This window comes from Coenobita brevimanus, chromosome 96 (assembly GCF_032717465.1).
Source record: "Coenobita brevimanus isolate Jiangsu-jjx chromosome 96, ASM3271746v2, whole genome shotgun sequence".
Taxonomy (NCBI): Eukaryota; Metazoa; Arthropoda; class Malacostraca; order Decapoda; family Coenobitidae; genus Coenobita; species Coenobita brevimanus.
The window spans coordinates 425,737-435,869 of NC_137049.1; the positions used below are offsets into that span (position 1 = coordinate 425,737).

Here is a 10,133-nt window from a genome sequence, read left to right on the forward strand (position 1 = left end):
CCCACAAAGTGTGCAAACAAATGTCAAGTGGCGGTATTTGGTCATCATCATCATCATCATCATCATCATCATCATCATCATCATCATCATCGGGACCTCCTTTCCTACCCAAAGGCAGCGTGAATAGTAGCAACATCCAGACAGCCCATATTTGCCCAGTCTAATGGGCCACACTTCCATTCACTCATCATTCAAGCCCCCGGAATCCTGGCTCTATTGGATACACCAAAAACATTCACCACGTTCCGTAGCTTCACATAAATGTATCCGACAGAGCGGCATTTGGTAAATATTAAATTCCAGACAACTAAGGCAATGACAGGCTTCAATAAAGCATCACTTTCTCAGAAATACGATACTAACGTAGATATGGAAGCCAACTCCACTGAACTCATTAGTGAATTGATTGTGTGTAAGGGACTGCTGGACGGAAGACCAACTTATGCAAATGCAAACCAGCCTGTCAAAAATATTCTTTCATGTGTGTGATGTTTTTTGTTAATGAGCATTTCAGTGATGAGTGGTCTCTGCTCTCGGCAAATCTCATAAGTTTACCAAGACATGTAGAATAGCCATGATGGTTACGTTACAATTTTGACCCATGACTGAGTTAGGCTGGCCAGCTAGGTAGCAGAAGACACTCTGGAAGTCCCCTATTAGCACAACAGCAAGAAAATGGCTAACCAAATTAGGCTTTTACTTGTGTATTAGTTATACAAATATATGCTATTGCCATTATATAGATATAAATAAAGAAAGAAGTGCTTGTTAGAAAATAATATATATCAATCACTGTAATGGGTAATTCACCATACCGCTCATTCTATTAAACAGAACATGCTGTCTGACTTAAGGTTTTACAGTGGAAAATTTTCATGAAATAATAAAACATCTCTCTTCAGCTGCTGAGTCTGGCCTTTAGGTAAACAGTATATTTAAATGAAGTAAATATGGAGGCTAAGGGACTGACAAGAGAGCAAGCTGGCTGGATGAATATTGTGCGGAGAAGCACATGACCAGGGATTTAACACCCTTTGTTAAGTGACAGCGTTCAGCCTGGCTCTATTGGATAAGTATATGTGAAGCTACAGAACGTGGTGAAAATTTTTTTGGCCTATCAGATGGAGCCAGGATTCTGTGGGCTTGAATGATGAGTGAATGGAAGTCTGTCCCATTGAACTGGGCAAACTTTGGCTGTCCGGACACTGCTACTCCTCACCCCACCCTAGGGTGCGAAAGGAAGTCTGGATGATGATGATGATCATAAAATATGGAAGAATAAAGAAGGTAATAACTTATTCCATTATTTAGCATGTGAAAGTATTAAAATACTAAATCAAAAAATATATATAATAAAACAGGTATTGATGCTGAAGAATTAAAATGTGATGAACAGAAATAAATGCTGCCTCACAATGGGCATGACCTCAGTTGTAGATGTTATACAACTCATGAAACAAGTCTTCACATGTCAAAGTACTGAATGGTGGATAAATGTGAAGGCCAATAACCCATGCACCTGCCTGACTTGTATTCCTACTGGACCATTTCCTTACTTTATTTCACGATGTTACTCACATGCCTGTGATGGAGAATAGGGATGGCGTCATATTTTTTTTTTTTCTTTCTTTATGCGAATAAGAAGGAACCATAGGCAAGGAGCCCGCAAACAATTCCTTCCAAGAAAAAAAGCAAAAACAATACAAAAGTGAGCCAAATTCAAGATCTGTTCATTTCAAGATGCCTGGACACACTGTGTTTGAAAGACTGGAGATCATTGGAAGTAGGAAATACAGACAGAGGGAGACAGTTCCAGAGTTGACCCATTGCATAAATAAAGGACTGGGAGTAATGGTTAACTCTTGCATTAGAGAGTGAATTTCCCTATACACAAAACTGGATGTGACAGGAAGCATTAAGACAAACACATTGAGGTGGTTTGGCCATGTGGAGAGGATGGAGAGTGAGAGACTGACGAGGAGAATGTACAGTATATGAGTGAGGTGGAGGGGGGGAGACGGAGGGGGAGGCCAAGGATGAGATAGAGGGATGGAGTGGAGAGGTATATGAGAGAGGGGGGTGTGAGCTGGAAGCAGGGCAATGAAATGATGGGGGACAGGGCGACAAGGAGGCGATTTGTTCATGGCCACCCCTTACAGGATTAAGGCATCTGGCAATAGATAGATCAACAGACAAAACTTCCTTTGGAGGATTTGTGGAATGTACAAAGCAGTTTGCCACATTTGCATAAACAAATATGCTGCAAATACACCAGTAATCATAACACCAATAGACTAAAACTACAGGATGCATCTGTTAAACTACAGCCATAAGACTGTGCAAACAAGACAATGAAAAACTACATCTTAAAACTCTTACCTTCTCCAGTCATGTTTTCTGATGAGTCTCGTCGATGGCCATTAGGTCTGTCTGGTGGATAATTCTGCTATGTATTCTCAGGCGTTGTTACCTGTGAGGTGGAGAAAGTAAAGGCATAATGAGATTCATAATGTGTCATATTGTTTATAAAGGTTCCAACATGCTTGCATGAATCAGCCTTGGCCACCTAATGGCAATTCTCCATGCTGCTTGATCTCTGGCAGCCTTTCTGTTCAGTCCCTTATCCCTGAGGTCACACTATGACTCATCTCAGGTTTTTTTCAGTCTGCCTCTCGCAACCCTACCCTCAACGTTCACATTTCTTACTTTTCACACCAAACTGTCATTCTCCATCCCCTCCACATATCCTTACCATCTCAGTCTACCCCTCCTCATCACAACACCAATACACTCTTGTCCCATCCTTCCTCTCAGTTATTTAGTTGTAAACCTAGTCCCCTCATGCCTTGCATTCAAGGATGCACTACTTATCCATCTAATCACTGTCAATTCTATATGTTTGAGCGAACAAATACAGCATCCTTTTCCTTTACTGTCCAGGCCTCACTACCATACACCATTACATTCCTAACACATGCCACATAAAAAGATTCCTTAGCAAGGAGGGAGAGCCCTCTCAATGTCAGGAGAGGCAACAGCTCCCTGAACTTCTTCCAACCACTCTTCACTCTAGCCAGAGAACTAGCTCCTGCCCCATCTGCAGCACATAACATGTCTCCCAAATAATAATAATACATTCATCCATCCATCATCCAATCCTACATTGCCCTATGAGGAGCGTAGGAGCCCAGGTGAGTTGGTCCTGGCATTTAAGATGAGAGTGACTAGCCTCACTCATCCTTGAGTGGCATTACATGAGCAATAACCTCAGCCATTCCTTGGATATAAACCCTCACTGGCTCAATCTGATTGGAGCACTGCAATTACCCACTAAACCACCAGGCACCATAATTTGGTTACATGGTTACCACCCAGCGTAGTAAATGGTTTCCTGGTGTGCAGGAAACTATTTGGCTTGTCACTCAATGTAGTCACCCACAGGCAGAAGGAAGAAGAAAGAATAAAGGAAAGAATGACAGAAGAGGGAGTGTAAAGTATTACAAATTATTTACATTTAGAGTAGACATTCAGGAGAAATACACCAGATAACACTACTACTACTACTACTACTACTACCATATACTTTAATTGGCCCAAAACTGTCTTCAATAACCCATTTCATATATAGTTCAGTGGCAGAACAAGACAATGATACAGCTAATTATCCTTTCCACAGCACTTGTTTGTGATGAGCATCATATTCTAGTGTTCATCTATTGTTCAAACTCAAAATTCAAGATGCTGAGAATTTTCAAACCTAAAAGAAGCCCATTGCACTTTTTTAATAGGGTTTGTTACAGCTCAGTTTTCAAGACTGGGAGTTGTCACTTTTAGACCAAATGAAAGTGAAATGAGTATAATATATTATAATGTTTATCCTTACAAGATCATTTTCAAGATGAGGGGCAGTTTAGGCCAAGTTGAAGAAAAGAGTATGGTTGCTTTTTTTTTTTTTTTTTTTTTTTTTAATGCAAGGAAGAAGAAACCATAGGCAAGGAGCCCGCAAACCATTCCTTCCAAGAAAAAAAACAAAAACAATACAAAAGAGAGCCACATTCAAGATCTGTTCATTTCGAGATGCCTGGACACACTGCATTTGAAAGACTGGAGATTATAAGTAGGCCTAAGTTTGTCCTTTTGCAGCTTATTTGTAGCACAAAGGCAGAAAGACAATACAACATCTCATCCATAACACTTCAAGACTAACATCATATTCTAGTTACTATTGTTACAGCTCAGGAATATGGCTGGAAAGAGAATTTTAGGCCAGGTTAGAGTAAAACCTGTATACTGCCGTTTACAGTAGACTGTTTTATTCATGGTCAGTGGCTCAGCAAACAGTTTAGCCCCTTGATGCCAGGATTCCAGGGGCCTGAATGGTGAGAATGGCAGTGTGGCTCATTCAGCTGGGTGATCACTGGTTAGTATCTCATTCTATCAAGTTTTTTCTGACTCTCTGTACCCTACCTTGGGGTGAGAAAAGTGTGGATGATCCCAGTAACACAGACACATATTCTTGCTCCTACAGTCAATTTTCTAACAAAGAGTCATTCCCACGACTAACATGAAGATGTGGTTGCATGGACTTTAACAAGCCTTAGCTAGGAGTTTGGAACAAGTCTATTGTAACTATACTCATTTTACTTTAACTTTGTCTAAAATCTGCATCCCTCCATCTTAAATGCTAAATTTTATTACTAGACAAGCACCGGAATATAAGGCTGGTCATGAAGTGTTATGGGATGAATGTAGAGCCAAACCACTGTCTTTCTACTAATAAGCTATGTGAAACAACCCACAAAAGAAATATATGGACCTAGTTATTGTAACAGACCTATAGTCAAAATAACCCTCCCAATCTGACTACACTTGGCCATCAACTAACTGAGAAGGGGCTAGGGATCTTTACAAAGTTGTTGTATGGAATCTTGAGCCGTAAGTAAGGAATGAATCTCCTTGGTTACTAGTCAAAATTACCATCCTAATCTGACCACTTGGCAACTGACCATGTGGAAAGGGGCTAGGGAACTTTACAAGGTTGCTACGTAGAATCTGACGAGTCTTAAGGAATGTTTCCTTGATTACTTAAAATTACCCACCCAACTTTACTACACCTGGCCGTAAACAAACTGAAATGGGACAAGAGATCAGTGTCAGATGAGACTTCCTATACCAAATTATTTTTAGAATTTAATTTGTATCATCGTATCAGAGGCTGGTACCAACATCCTTGCATGCATCGGCACTGGTCACCTAATGGCGGCTCTCCACGCTGCTTGATCCACCATTATATCTCTTATGCAGCCACTTATCACAAACACTGACCAAGATGGAGTTACTTCCCACACCCTTGCTGCAAACTACACCTGGCCACACTTCCTCTGCTTTGACAGTACTGCCACCAGCCCTAGATATCACTTTGTTAAAGGTAAAATGTATATCTAACCCCTCTAGAAAAGCCTCTTATGCTATATAAAGCCATATGGAATTAGCATGCACGAAAAAATAATAGATAAGGTTATGGCATACTGACCAAATTAGTATCCAGTTCAATGCCCCCTCCAGCGGTAGTGTAGATCTACAGTAGTAGTGGCTATGATAGATGTGGTTGCTGTGGTGGTGGTAGTCCTGTACAGCTAAATGCCTTGATGCTGGAAAGGTGCCCACAAATTACTTCACCTCCATGTCATGCTGCTTTTTGCCATCATGCTGTCCTTCCCCCCAAACTCACACCCCTGAAAAAGAACACTGATATAAGCCATGACACTAAAAACTCCAAGAAAAATATCAATGAGTGAGCTATAGAAATACTCAGGAATGTTGGCAAGACACACTAAAGTCAATATTATCAGCATAAAAACAATTAATGGGAAGAAAAAGAAAAAAAAATCTCATAAAAAAACGTAAACAACCTTCACCAATCACAGCTCCAGCAAGACTGATCAAAGCTGGCAGATTCCACCAATCTCCACATTCTTTCCCTCCACTTGTTCCCTGCCCCCTCCATCCCCCAACAGTTCCTACCCCCTCCATCCCTCCCTTCATGTCCATTCTTCCTCCTTCCTGCCTCTCCTCCACCCCATCTCTCTCTCATTTCTTCCTTTCCCCTCCTTGTCTTTCCATCTCTGGTCATCCTTCTTCCCTCTACCTCTTCCACTTCCCTGAAAAGCAGCTTCCTCCATCCTCCTCTCCTTCCTCTCTCCCCCTTCATCCCCCCTGCTTCCTTCCCCCTTATATCCTCCCTCCCCTCCACTCCCTCTCCCTCCTCCTCCCTCCCCTGCAACATACAACAAGGGGGGGATTAGAAGCAATAGGAAAAAAGGGTGTATTATGATACAAAAGTAGCTACTACTGTCTGTTCAGTCACTGAGGTTCATTTTATCATTTACTTGATAAAAAAAACTGCCTCCTGAAAATAAAATCACTTTAATCCTACTGGGGCTCTATAAGGCAGAACCTGGATGAAAATTTAATCACAGCAGCAAACATGTAAGTTTGTAGGTTGTGTTGATGAAAAAATCCAAGTGAAATGTGCCAGTGATATACAATAGGGCCCCCATTTATGCGACAATTTGGTGGACAAACAAGCACACATAAATGGAAAATGCATAAATGGAACCACAGGCCTTATGGGAAAAATGGAGTTTGGTGGACGGACGTTGCCCACTTTAGGGGTTAGACTTATGATTATATTATATTCACACTCACATGGACATTAATACTCCTCCATTATAAAGAACAATGATATGTATTCCAACTAAGGTACAATAATAAACAAAGAACAATGTACAAATGGTTGTTTACCGTAATTCTATCAAGTTGCAGGGGAGGGTGGGATTCCGTTGCTGTGGGCGAGGTTACTGCTCATCCTCTTCCTCACTACTGCTATCACCTAACACTGCCCCAGAACACCTCATAGCATCCACCTCTTGAATGAAGCCTTCAAAATCGTGATCACTCACAACAGACATTACATCATCATTCTGGTGCAATGGGCCTGGTTTGATCTCGAATAGTGCAGCAGGCTGGGCTGGCTGGACGGGTTGGGCTGGCTGGACGGGTTGGGCTGGCTGGACAAGATAAGCAATTTTTGTTATTAATGTTTGCTTCCTCTCGTTCAATTTTTTTTATGTGCTGTTCTGTTGTCAATGGCATGAATCGTTTGCCATTAAGACATCCTTCAATTCATCTACAGCTACCAAGATAACACAGATGTTTGCCATAGCGAGTTCTCCTGCAGATGTGACTTGCAGGGATTGTGGCTGATCCTGTAGACTGTCCTCAATTGCTGTAGAACTCATGATGTCTTCTGGGGTAGTCACTTCACCAGCTGCACTAATCTCTGCTATGTCCTCAAGAGTCACCTCACTAAACCCGGGAACCTGCCTTGCTGCCTCTACGGCTTGTGTAACACTGTCACCCAAGTTCTGCACTTAACCGCGCTGCTCACTAACTAGAATGGGACAGAGAGGCTTCCAGGCATGGTAAATTGTAGCATCACTGATCTCGTTCCATGCCTTAAGAAGATTATCCACTGCACCTTAACGGTGAACTGGCGCCGGAACTGATGCACATTCAGCACTTGGTGGTCAGCCTGGGGTAGTGGTTGAGGATCGTCAACTTCCTCATCTTCTTCAGCCTGGAGCTAAGGGTCGTTAATGTCAGCATCCTCATGAGCCTCAGCAATGATTTAACGAATATCTTTCCCACTCCCGGTTCTTGACATCAGAAGCTTATAGACATGCATTTGATAAAGCGCTTTCACATTAGCAATGATTTCTTGATCTAACAGCTGGACCACACTTGTAGTATTAGGGGGAAGAAAAACAATCTTGACATTGGGGTGAAGATCCAAATGATAGTCAGGGTGGGCAGGGCAGTTGTCCATTATTAGCATAACTTGAAAGGGTATCCCCAACTGTTGACACTTTAACTTTGCATCTGGCACAAAACTCTTTAACAGCCAATCCTTGGTTGTTGACGAGTTCATCCAGCAATTCTGGGTCACCCTCCAGTAAACAGGTGCGTTGCTCATGTCTCGCAGGTGCTTGAAACACCTGGGATGCTTTGCTGTGTGTACCACCACAGGCTTCATTTTGTGAGTGCCAGTCAAGTTAAACAAAAGAGCACAGTTATTCTAGACTTATATGCTTTTCTGCCGCGAGCTTGCTTGATTTGTTTTGCGAGGTAGGTTGACTTGGGCATTTTTTTGTATCGTAATCTAGCTTCATCTATGATATAAATGCAGTCAGGACTATAGCCTCCCTCGTCGATTAGCTCCTTCAGATAAGTAGAAAACATCCCAGCTGCCACGCTGTCTGCTGAGGCACTCTCTCCAGTCAGCTTCACATTACGAATTCCTTTCCTTTCCAGGAAATGCTGTAACCACCCATTTGATGCAGTAAACTTGCCTGGAGGGGAGTTCGACTTGTGGCAAATAATTTGGTAAAATGCCTTTGCTTGCTGTTTAATTTGACGCTTGTCCAGTGGTACCCCCTCTCGTTGTTTCCTCGATATCCAGATCTTCAGAAACTTCTCCATCTTTACCACTCGATCGTCTGTAGTGTAAGTGTGAGAGTCTAGGCCAGACGAGCCACAGGCCTTGATGCTTTTCAAAATTTCCACCTTGTTCTTCCAAATTGCTCTCACTGATGATTAACCCAACCCCATAGCTTTACCGATGGCTGTATTACCCTCACCATTCTCTTTTCTCTCGATAACATCTCTCTTCATCTGTAGAGCGATACTCTTAATTTTCCCTCCTCGACTTAGTGGTAAATAGCAGCCAAACGATATGCAACTCAGACTGTGCGAAAATAAGCGATTTTGTGCGACCGGCAAACAATCACAAGGTCAATGGAGGGCAAGCAAGGGGCAGACTGAGCACTATGTTCAAATGGCGGAATACTGCCCAACAATGAAACTGACTCACAAGTGGCGCAGTAGCTACGCACAGCCAGCTGGCGGCAACTACACTCATCCACTAGTGATGGGCGATACTCACTTATTCCGGTAATTGATTATTTTGATTACTTTTACCTTAAAATAGATATTACATGAATATATTGATAGAGAATAAAGTACTGTATAAAATTTTGTGAACTTCGGTGAACACTCTCTCTCTCTTTCTCAGCCAGGCCACCACAGCCTCGCATAAAATGATGGAGTGCACGTATAATTGTGTTTCTCCCCGAATTTAGGCCACTATGTGTAGCATGCCGCATAAAATGACTTAATTTCGCATAAACTGATAACTACTGAATGAATATTTTGTCGCTTGCATAAATGGAGAAATGCATAAACTGAACATGCATAAATGGGGGCCCACTGTACTTTCAATACAGGTGTCATTAGGCTGATGCCAACAGTTTCTCTGACTGCCAACAGGTTTTTTACTGTTATTTTGGGGCATCCTTGAGATATCTGAATAGGTGGCTTGCTGTCATACCAAAATTCCCACGGGACATTATTTTGCTGAACTTACTACATGACTAAAGGCCTCATTCACAACTATGGCAAGCTGCAAAACGATGACAATCTGGGCCAAGTTAAAGTGAATGAACTATAGTCAATACTCAGCATGCACTGTTTGATGACTGTTACATCCATTACTAAATTATACAAGATTCTGCTAATGGATGCAGAATCGGGTCAGTCTAATTTACCATCAAATTAGAATAGAATGTCCCAGCAAATGCCACCATCCAAGTAAACACTGGCCTGGAACATCTTGCTGACCAGTTTGATGGTGACAGGCTGGCAGCGCTACACCAAAGTGCTGGCTTCAAAGGGGGTGTTGTCTGCCCTGAAAAAAAAATAATAATAATAATCTATATACCTATCTATCTACAGCCAGATGCCTTAATCCCATTAGGGGTGAAAAAAAGTGATATTAAAATCTTCAAAGGGGGTGTCGTCTACCCTGAAAAAATAATAATTTGTCATTTCGTTTTTGAAGGCTCCAACATGCTTGCATGCGTCGGCCTTTGTCACCTAATGGGGGCTCTCCAAGCTGCTCTATCTCTGGCAGCTTCCCTATTCAGTCCCTTATCCTTCGGGTCACACTCAATGACCTCATCACAGGTCTTTTTAGGTCTACCTCTTGCAACCCCACCCCCAACATTAACACTTCT

At 42.1% G+C, this 10,133-nt stretch overlaps 1 long non-coding RNA gene across 1 annotated transcript; it reads right to left on the reverse strand.

Annotated features, from left to right (window-relative positions):
* Positions 1 to 2,382: 2,382 nt before the first annotated feature.
* On the reverse strand, positions 2,383 to 9,727 carry LOC145413533 (uncharacterized). Its single transcript, XR_013899732.1, has 3 exons — positions 9,666 to 9,727; positions 5,534 to 5,735; positions 2,383 to 2,470 (listed from the first exon to the last, which is right to left on the reverse strand). It is a non-coding gene; the product is annotated as an uncharacterized LOC145413533 (long non-coding RNA).
* Positions 9,728 to 10,133: the final 406 nt, after the last annotated feature.